At 40.6% G+C, this 6,896-nt stretch overlaps 1 protein-coding gene across 4 annotated transcripts in view; it reads left to right on the top strand.

Moving 5' to 3' along the window:
* The first annotated feature begins 397 nt into the window (after positions 1–397).
* LOC137637669 (protein bric-a-brac 1-like) overlaps positions 398–6,896 on the top strand; it is a 70,404-nt gene continuing 63,905 nt past the window's right edge. For 2 of the 4 annotated variants that reach the window (XR_011043747.1, XM_068369815.1), the window contains exon 1: positions 398–495. The gene's annotated coding sequence lies outside the window, so the exon portion shown is untranslated. Of the gene's footprint in view, positions 496–525; positions 731–6,896 lie in introns of those variants that run through there. The other 2 variants (XM_068369817.1, XM_068369816.1) reach the window with 2 other exon arrangements.

Below are 6,896 nucleotides of genomic sequence, written 5' to 3'. Positions count from 1 at the left end.
TCGAAGAAAATAGTGAAGGTATCTACATTTACACAGGCTTTGTAAGGTTGCTATATGCATTACAAGTTTCTATATTCTTATGCCGTTGTGTCCATGTAATTGAGAACAAACCTACAATTGCTTTGTTTAGAATGCAAAATAATAACCGCTCTTCTGCAGTCATTTGTTCGCGTAAGTTTTCTGCCATCTGTTGATAGCGACCCGAACCGTCCGAACGTTTGCTTCAGAGCTTTGACTTCGATATTTCTTAACATATTTAATTATTCACGAAAAACAATACAGTTTTCTATAAAATAATTAATAATAAATTTTTATTTAAATAAATAAACTATTTTTAAACCATAAATATTAAGTAAACATTTTAAATGATGTGTTTACACAAGAAATAACTCGCCAATGAATCCGAACACAAAACATCGTAATTTTTTTGTGTAAACACATCTCTGAGTTGGGAATAGCTTGTGAATGAAACATTTTATGGGATTTTAGTGAATGGTAAGTGTAATTCCCAACGCTGAAGCTTATGTTAAGGCTTATCACATGACAACAACTGCCTTTTGTGGGCGGTAAGATATGTGGGCGGAGTACGGGAAGGGCGTGTCTGCAGAAAAGGGGAGGAGGAGGTGTCCGTCAAGGTCTGTAAACAAAGTGATCCTCAACCTCCCACTTCGACCTCGTCCTCGACGCCACTATAGTGTTTGAGGGTCTATTGTTATTGTCACAGTTAATGGTGAATAGATTATCGTTACATTACTATTTGTAGGCTGTGAAGCTTATCTCTGTTGTGAATCCATAGCATAGCTTTGCCTGAACTTCATAGGAGAGCTTAGGCTAGGAATTTTGTCCACTGTGTATGTTCTTGCAGAATAACGTCTTGTTTGGGTTAGGGTTTACCTTAATTATTGTTATTATTATTATTATTATTATTATTATTATTATTATTATTATTATTGGAGCCTTTGTAGGGTGACGGCCAGATCCCGTAGAAAACGGGAATATTCTGATCTGTGGCCGTCGTTCTAAAAACAATTTTGGCGGGAGAAGCTAACTTAAAAAACCCACCTAACCTATGCTAAAAGCCGTATCCTTACCCAGGGGTGCTTCGCCCCCCCCTGGAACCCCCCCTTACACAACAGTTTCCTTACCTACGAGTACGACGGGAGAAGCTAACTTAAAAAACCCACCTAACCTATGCTAAAAGCCGTGTCCTTACCCAGGGGGCCTGCGCTCCCCCCCGACCCCCCCCCCCTTACACAACATATTTAAGATCCGTTGACCATTTCCAAACGTTTTTATTTTATACAAGATAACAGTCGGAGCGATAATAAGCAAATTAGGACGCTTGGCCGTAGCGCTACAAACTACCCATTATTATTATTATTGTTATTATTATTATTATTATTATTATTATTATTTGCTAAGCTACAACCCCTTAGTTGGAAGAGTAAGATGCTATAAGCCCAAGGGCTCCAACAGGGAAGATAGCCCAGTGAGGAAAGGAAATAAGGAAATAAATAAACTCTAAAGATAAGTAATCAACAATTTAAATGAAAAATTGGGGACCCTTTGTATATCAGTGGCCAGCTCCTCCCTTGTGGATTAAAAATGGACATCAACTAACTTCAACTTTCCCCCCTTAACCTAATCTACAAGCCATGTCCTTACCTTCTTACCTAATGGGTCGCTAATGCCCCCCTGTGACTCCCCTTACACTGCCGTATTCTAAGTTAGCCATAATCATACATGCAGGTGGCCGCTATAATACATACACCCTTAAAATTGGTAAATACACGATACTCTAATTTCTAGTGAAACTGGATTTCGCTATAAGAAATGGATAAGTGCTGGCTAGTTTGGTATTTTTCTCTTATATGTTTAATAGGGGCTGGGGCATAATAACTTTCGTATCGGTTTATTAAAATGTGAAATATGTTTTTCACTCTGTCCATTGTTTACATTTGAGAGACTGAAGGGGACTTATTGCGCATGCGATTTTTCCCATGGATTGCGGAGCTCTCTGTGCATTTACAATGACGTATTTGTCAGGTGGTTTTTTTAAATCAATTAACAGCTTACAAGTACTTCTAACTAAGTCCCTGGATGTTGTTCTACAACAGCCATTTTTCAATCACCTTCCCCTTCAGTTTCAACTTAACCACCATCACGTAACGACGTCTCCAAGAGGGAAGTTGAGTGAAGTTCATCAATCTATTTCAAAATTTAGCGTGATTTCGTCTATGTCGGTAATTGATTATGGTGGAAATGCTCTCCATTTAGTGTATAGCTATTGTTACTCATGTGAAATTAGAAAATATATCTTTCATATATAAACTATTAAAACTTAAAAAAACAAGAGGAAGAGAAATAATATAGAATAGTGTGCTCGAGTGTACCCTCAAGCAAGAGAACTCTACCCCAAGACAGTGGAAGACCATGGTGCAGAGGCTATGATACTGCCTATAACTGGAGAACAATGGTTTGATTTTGGAGTGTCCTCCTAGAAGAGGTGTTTATCATAGCTAGAGGGTCTCTTCTACCCTTACCAAGAGGAAAGTAGTCATTAAACAATTACAGTGCAATAGTTAACCCCTTGAGCAAAGAAGAATTGTTTAGTAATCTCAGTGTTGTCATGTGTATGAGGACAGATTAGAATAAATAAAGACTAGGCCAGACTATTTGGTGTATGTGTAGGCAAAGGGAAAATGAGCCGTAACCCTAGAGAAGGATCCAATGTAGTACTGTCTGGCCAGTCAAAGGACCCAATGACTAGCGTTATTATCTCAACGGGTGGCTGGTACCCTAAACTATGGTTAGGAGTTTTTCTTCTGACCTAAGTTTCCGGTAAGGCAATAAATATACATAAATTTATTTCTAATGTTAGAATGATACTTTAATATCTCACTAGATACTCGAGCAATATATTTTTGTAACTGGTTATAAATGTAAAGTGCACCTATTATTAACAAACTAAAATTTTTTTATATTTTGACCTTTGCTAGTGAAAAGCCCTTACCCACAGAAATTGCTGTGGCTCAACATGGAGCTTTTCACATTGCAACTCTTACACAAATGATCCAAACTTCATTTTGAATACATTTAGTATTTTTTTCAGTTGGGGTTTAACCCCAAACTCCCATTGTTTCCCAGAAGAACAACCATCTCCATTTAAACGCTAAATGTTCGGTCCTTTAAAAATACCATATTTTACAATCGGGTTTTAGTATTAGAATAATTACAGCATACCGAACTTCATTTTGAACGCACCTTATCTTTAGCGTCTCTTTACCTTTCCCTTCCAGCACATATATTGCAAATTATATGTGTTCTTCCCTGATAACTCCTAATTCAAATTATTGTTGGAATAAAAAGGTTAAATGTTAACATTGTCTCTGAATTTGACTTGCTCTGGATCTAGCCTCATTTTATGTTTTTTCTGCACGTGTGATTAATGCATCACCAGACAAACATGGGTTCCTAAGTATAAACATTGATACCATCTCAGCTAAATGCAACCTGTCCTTCATTAAACATTTGGTAATGTTAGGAGAAATCTGGTAAAAACTCATTAAAAGATTCTGCAGTGTGCTTAGAGAAATTAACTAAGTCAAACATATTTATCCTTCATTCTCTTTATACTGGTCACAAGTTGAAATGACATATTGGGACTTTATGCTTTGACAGGCCTATCATCATCATCATCATTATCATCCTCTCCTCCTATGCCTATTGACGCAAAGGGCCTCAGTTAGATTTCGCCAGTCGTCTCTATCATGAGCTTTTAATTCAATACTTCTCCATTCATCATCTACTTCACGCTTCATAGTCTTCAACCACGTAGGCCTGGGTCTTCCAACTCTTTTAGTGCCTGCCTTGTTGAGCCCAGTTGAGTGTTTGATGAACTAATCTCTCTTGGGGATTGCAAAGAGCATGCCTAAACCATCTCCATCTACCCCTCATCATGATCTCATCCACATATGGCACTTGAGTAATCTCTTATAATTTCATTTCTAATCCTGTCCTGCCATTCAACTCCCAATATCCTTCTGAGGGCTTTGTTCTCAAAGCTACTAAATCTATTGGAGATTGTTTCATTGTCATACCATGACTCATGTCCATAGAATAACACTTATCTCACTAAACTGATATATAGACTGATTTTTATATGTAATTTCAGGCAATTTGATTTCCAAATTTTAATTATCCTAGCCATTGTCTGATTTGATTTTTTCAATCTTTCACTAAACTCTAATTCTAATTCTCTCCTGTCTTCTCACACCTGACAACACTCTGATTACCAAACAATTCTTCGCTCAAGGGGTTAACTACTGCAATGTAATTGTTCAGTGGTTACTTTCCTCTTGGTAAGGGTAGAGGAGACTTAAGCTAAGGTAAGCAGCTCTTCTAGGAGAAGGACACTCCAAAATCAAACCATTGTTCTCTGGTCTTGGGTAGTGCCATAGCATCTGTACCATGGCTTTCCACTGTCTTGGACTAGAGTTCTCTTGCTTGAGGGTACACTTCTATCCTTTTTCTCTTCCTCTTGTTGTTTTGAAGCTTTTATTGTTTATATGTGAAGGATCAAATTTGATGTTGTTACTGTTCTTGAAATATGATTGTGTTTATTTCCTTGTTCTCTTTCCTTACTGGGCTATATTTAGAGATGTGCCTATAGTATCGGTATCTGTAGTATCGGCCTCTTTTGTGAGTGTCGTTATTGACCACTGTCATGACACCAGTATCGGTATCGGTTTCCACCATGAGTATCTGGTGTCAGTATCAGCCATGAGTATCTGGTGTCAGTATCAGCCAATAAAAAAATTAGTTATTCTGTCACTCTATACAAACCCTCCCTATTTATAAGGATATACTTTCAGCATAACTGAAAGATGAGCCATAAGACTTTTAGTGAGGGATAACCACCCAACTGCTAGTTAGCAGGAGTGGGGGGTAGCTGGCTACCCCTCTCACTCATACACCTGAGCATCCACTTTTCTTTTGGCTTGGGTAAAGAACATAAGTTGCCACTCTCTCCCTCCATTGTCTTTTGACTTGCCCTTTGACTTTACAATATTTCTCTTTTCTTTTTTCAGATTGTTTGTGTTTTCTTCCTTACTGGTCTCATGTGCATTTGTTCTGGACCTAAGGGCCACTCATGTGGTACCCTTATGTCGTCCGTGAAGACTGATCGACACCACCTGTGTCCATCTTGTAAAGGCCGGAGGTGTGATTAAGACAAAACTTATCCTGAGTGCCGGGAGTGGTCTGCCTCATAGTGGGAGAGGTTTGAGCGTAGGCGCAGAAACAAGTCCAAGAGAGATTCTTCGCCTTTGGGGTCTTCCTCAAAGTCTTCGACTCAGACTTCTTCTTTGACCCTCCGATCTCTTCACAAAGTTTCTGCTCGATCTGTCTCCCATGGGGAATGGGCGAGTACAGTTGTAGTGCAGACCGCTTAACTTCAGGTCAACCTCGGGGATCGAGGGACACTACTGTTTCCCCTGGAGAAGCAGTTCTGCCTCTCCCCTTGGAGAGCACTCTCTCTGCTTTGTCCTCTTCTGCTGATGCCAAAGACGGCACTTTCCCCCTTTGCTGAGCCAACTCTTCCATCGAGGTTGGAGCAAAGTTCGAGGTGAGTCTCTCCTAATGGCGGTCACCTCTCTCGCTTGCGAGTGAGAACGCCCATAGAGACTCTGTCCATGAATACTTCAAGAGACCAACATTTTTCACCCCTGACTCAGTCAGACCAGGTTCTCTCTTCGGAGGAACCGTGCAGAAGTTCCCCTCCAGGGCTTTGTCAAGCTTCATAATTCATCACTCCTCGCCACCCTTGACAGTCTCCCCCCACCCAGTGGTAAGGAGACATCTTTTCCGTCCTATCAAGGACCGTCGTGCTGAGCCTTCGGGCTCTCGTCACATGTTAGCTGTTCGCAACTAGCCAGCTGCTCGCCACGTGACAGCTGAGAGTAACTCGCCAGCTGCTCGTCACTCGTCTTCGGATGATCACCTGTCACCTCATGACCATTACCTGGTTGTTCGTGGTTGCCATTCGCCACCGTGTGACCTTCACCCCTTGTGAGATGACCAGCGTCAGTTTCACTACCATCAGGTGCATGTGCGACACTCGTCAGACCAGTATCATTCTGGCCACCATCAGGCGGATGTTTGTGCCTTGTACAGACCATTGAGTCTCCCAGAGCTCGCAGATCACCGCCTCCTCCTATTAGCCCATTAATTGAGTCCTACCACTGAACGGTACTAACTTTGGGTTTTGGATAGAATAGTTAACATAGTTTGGATTGAGCGAGGAAGATGCACTGGATCGAAGGAAATGGAGAAATGTGTTGATAAACAATTACAGCAACCCCAAATAGGGACAAGCTTGTGGAGAAAGAAGTAGTAGTTAACATTTCAATGACTGAAATATGGGCATTGCTAAATACATGTAAAGAAGTTCAGTATCACTGGTAATTCCTTGTATAATCCCAATATGGTATACATTCTAAATTCATACTTCTCTTTCACCTTGTTGTGTACTGAATTCATGTAGACAAGTATACCTAACATTAACTAAAAGAGAAAGGGTGGTGTGTAGAATATAACACTATTAGACATGTTTAAAAAAAAATCTTAAAAAAACAGTTTGTTCCAACACGGAGTACTGTACTTACCTCAAACTACTTTCTTAGGAGTATCTGGGATCTCCTCCCTAACTGACCAAGAATTTTGCGTAGTTCCCCCTATCTCCGTTTTCCCTTGTCGAGTCCCTCCGTGGCAGATGGATACTTGCCCTGAGGCGACCAGGGGTCAGCGTGCGAGAGTGCGCTGCTAGGTCTGAGTCATCAGTAAGCGTCTGGTCGTGGCGTAGATCACATCTCGCCGCTCTCTCTCACATCCCGTCC

The sequence above is a fragment of the Palaemon carinicauda genome, unplaced genomic scaffold (genome assembly GCF_036898095.1).
Source record: "Palaemon carinicauda isolate YSFRI2023 unplaced genomic scaffold, ASM3689809v2 scaffold92, whole genome shotgun sequence".
Taxonomy (NCBI): Eukaryota; Metazoa; Arthropoda; class Malacostraca; order Decapoda; family Palaemonidae; genus Palaemon; species Palaemon carinicauda.
The sequence above is the reverse complement of the archived record's forward strand: the minus strand, read 5'-3'. Positions and strand labels throughout refer to the sequence as shown.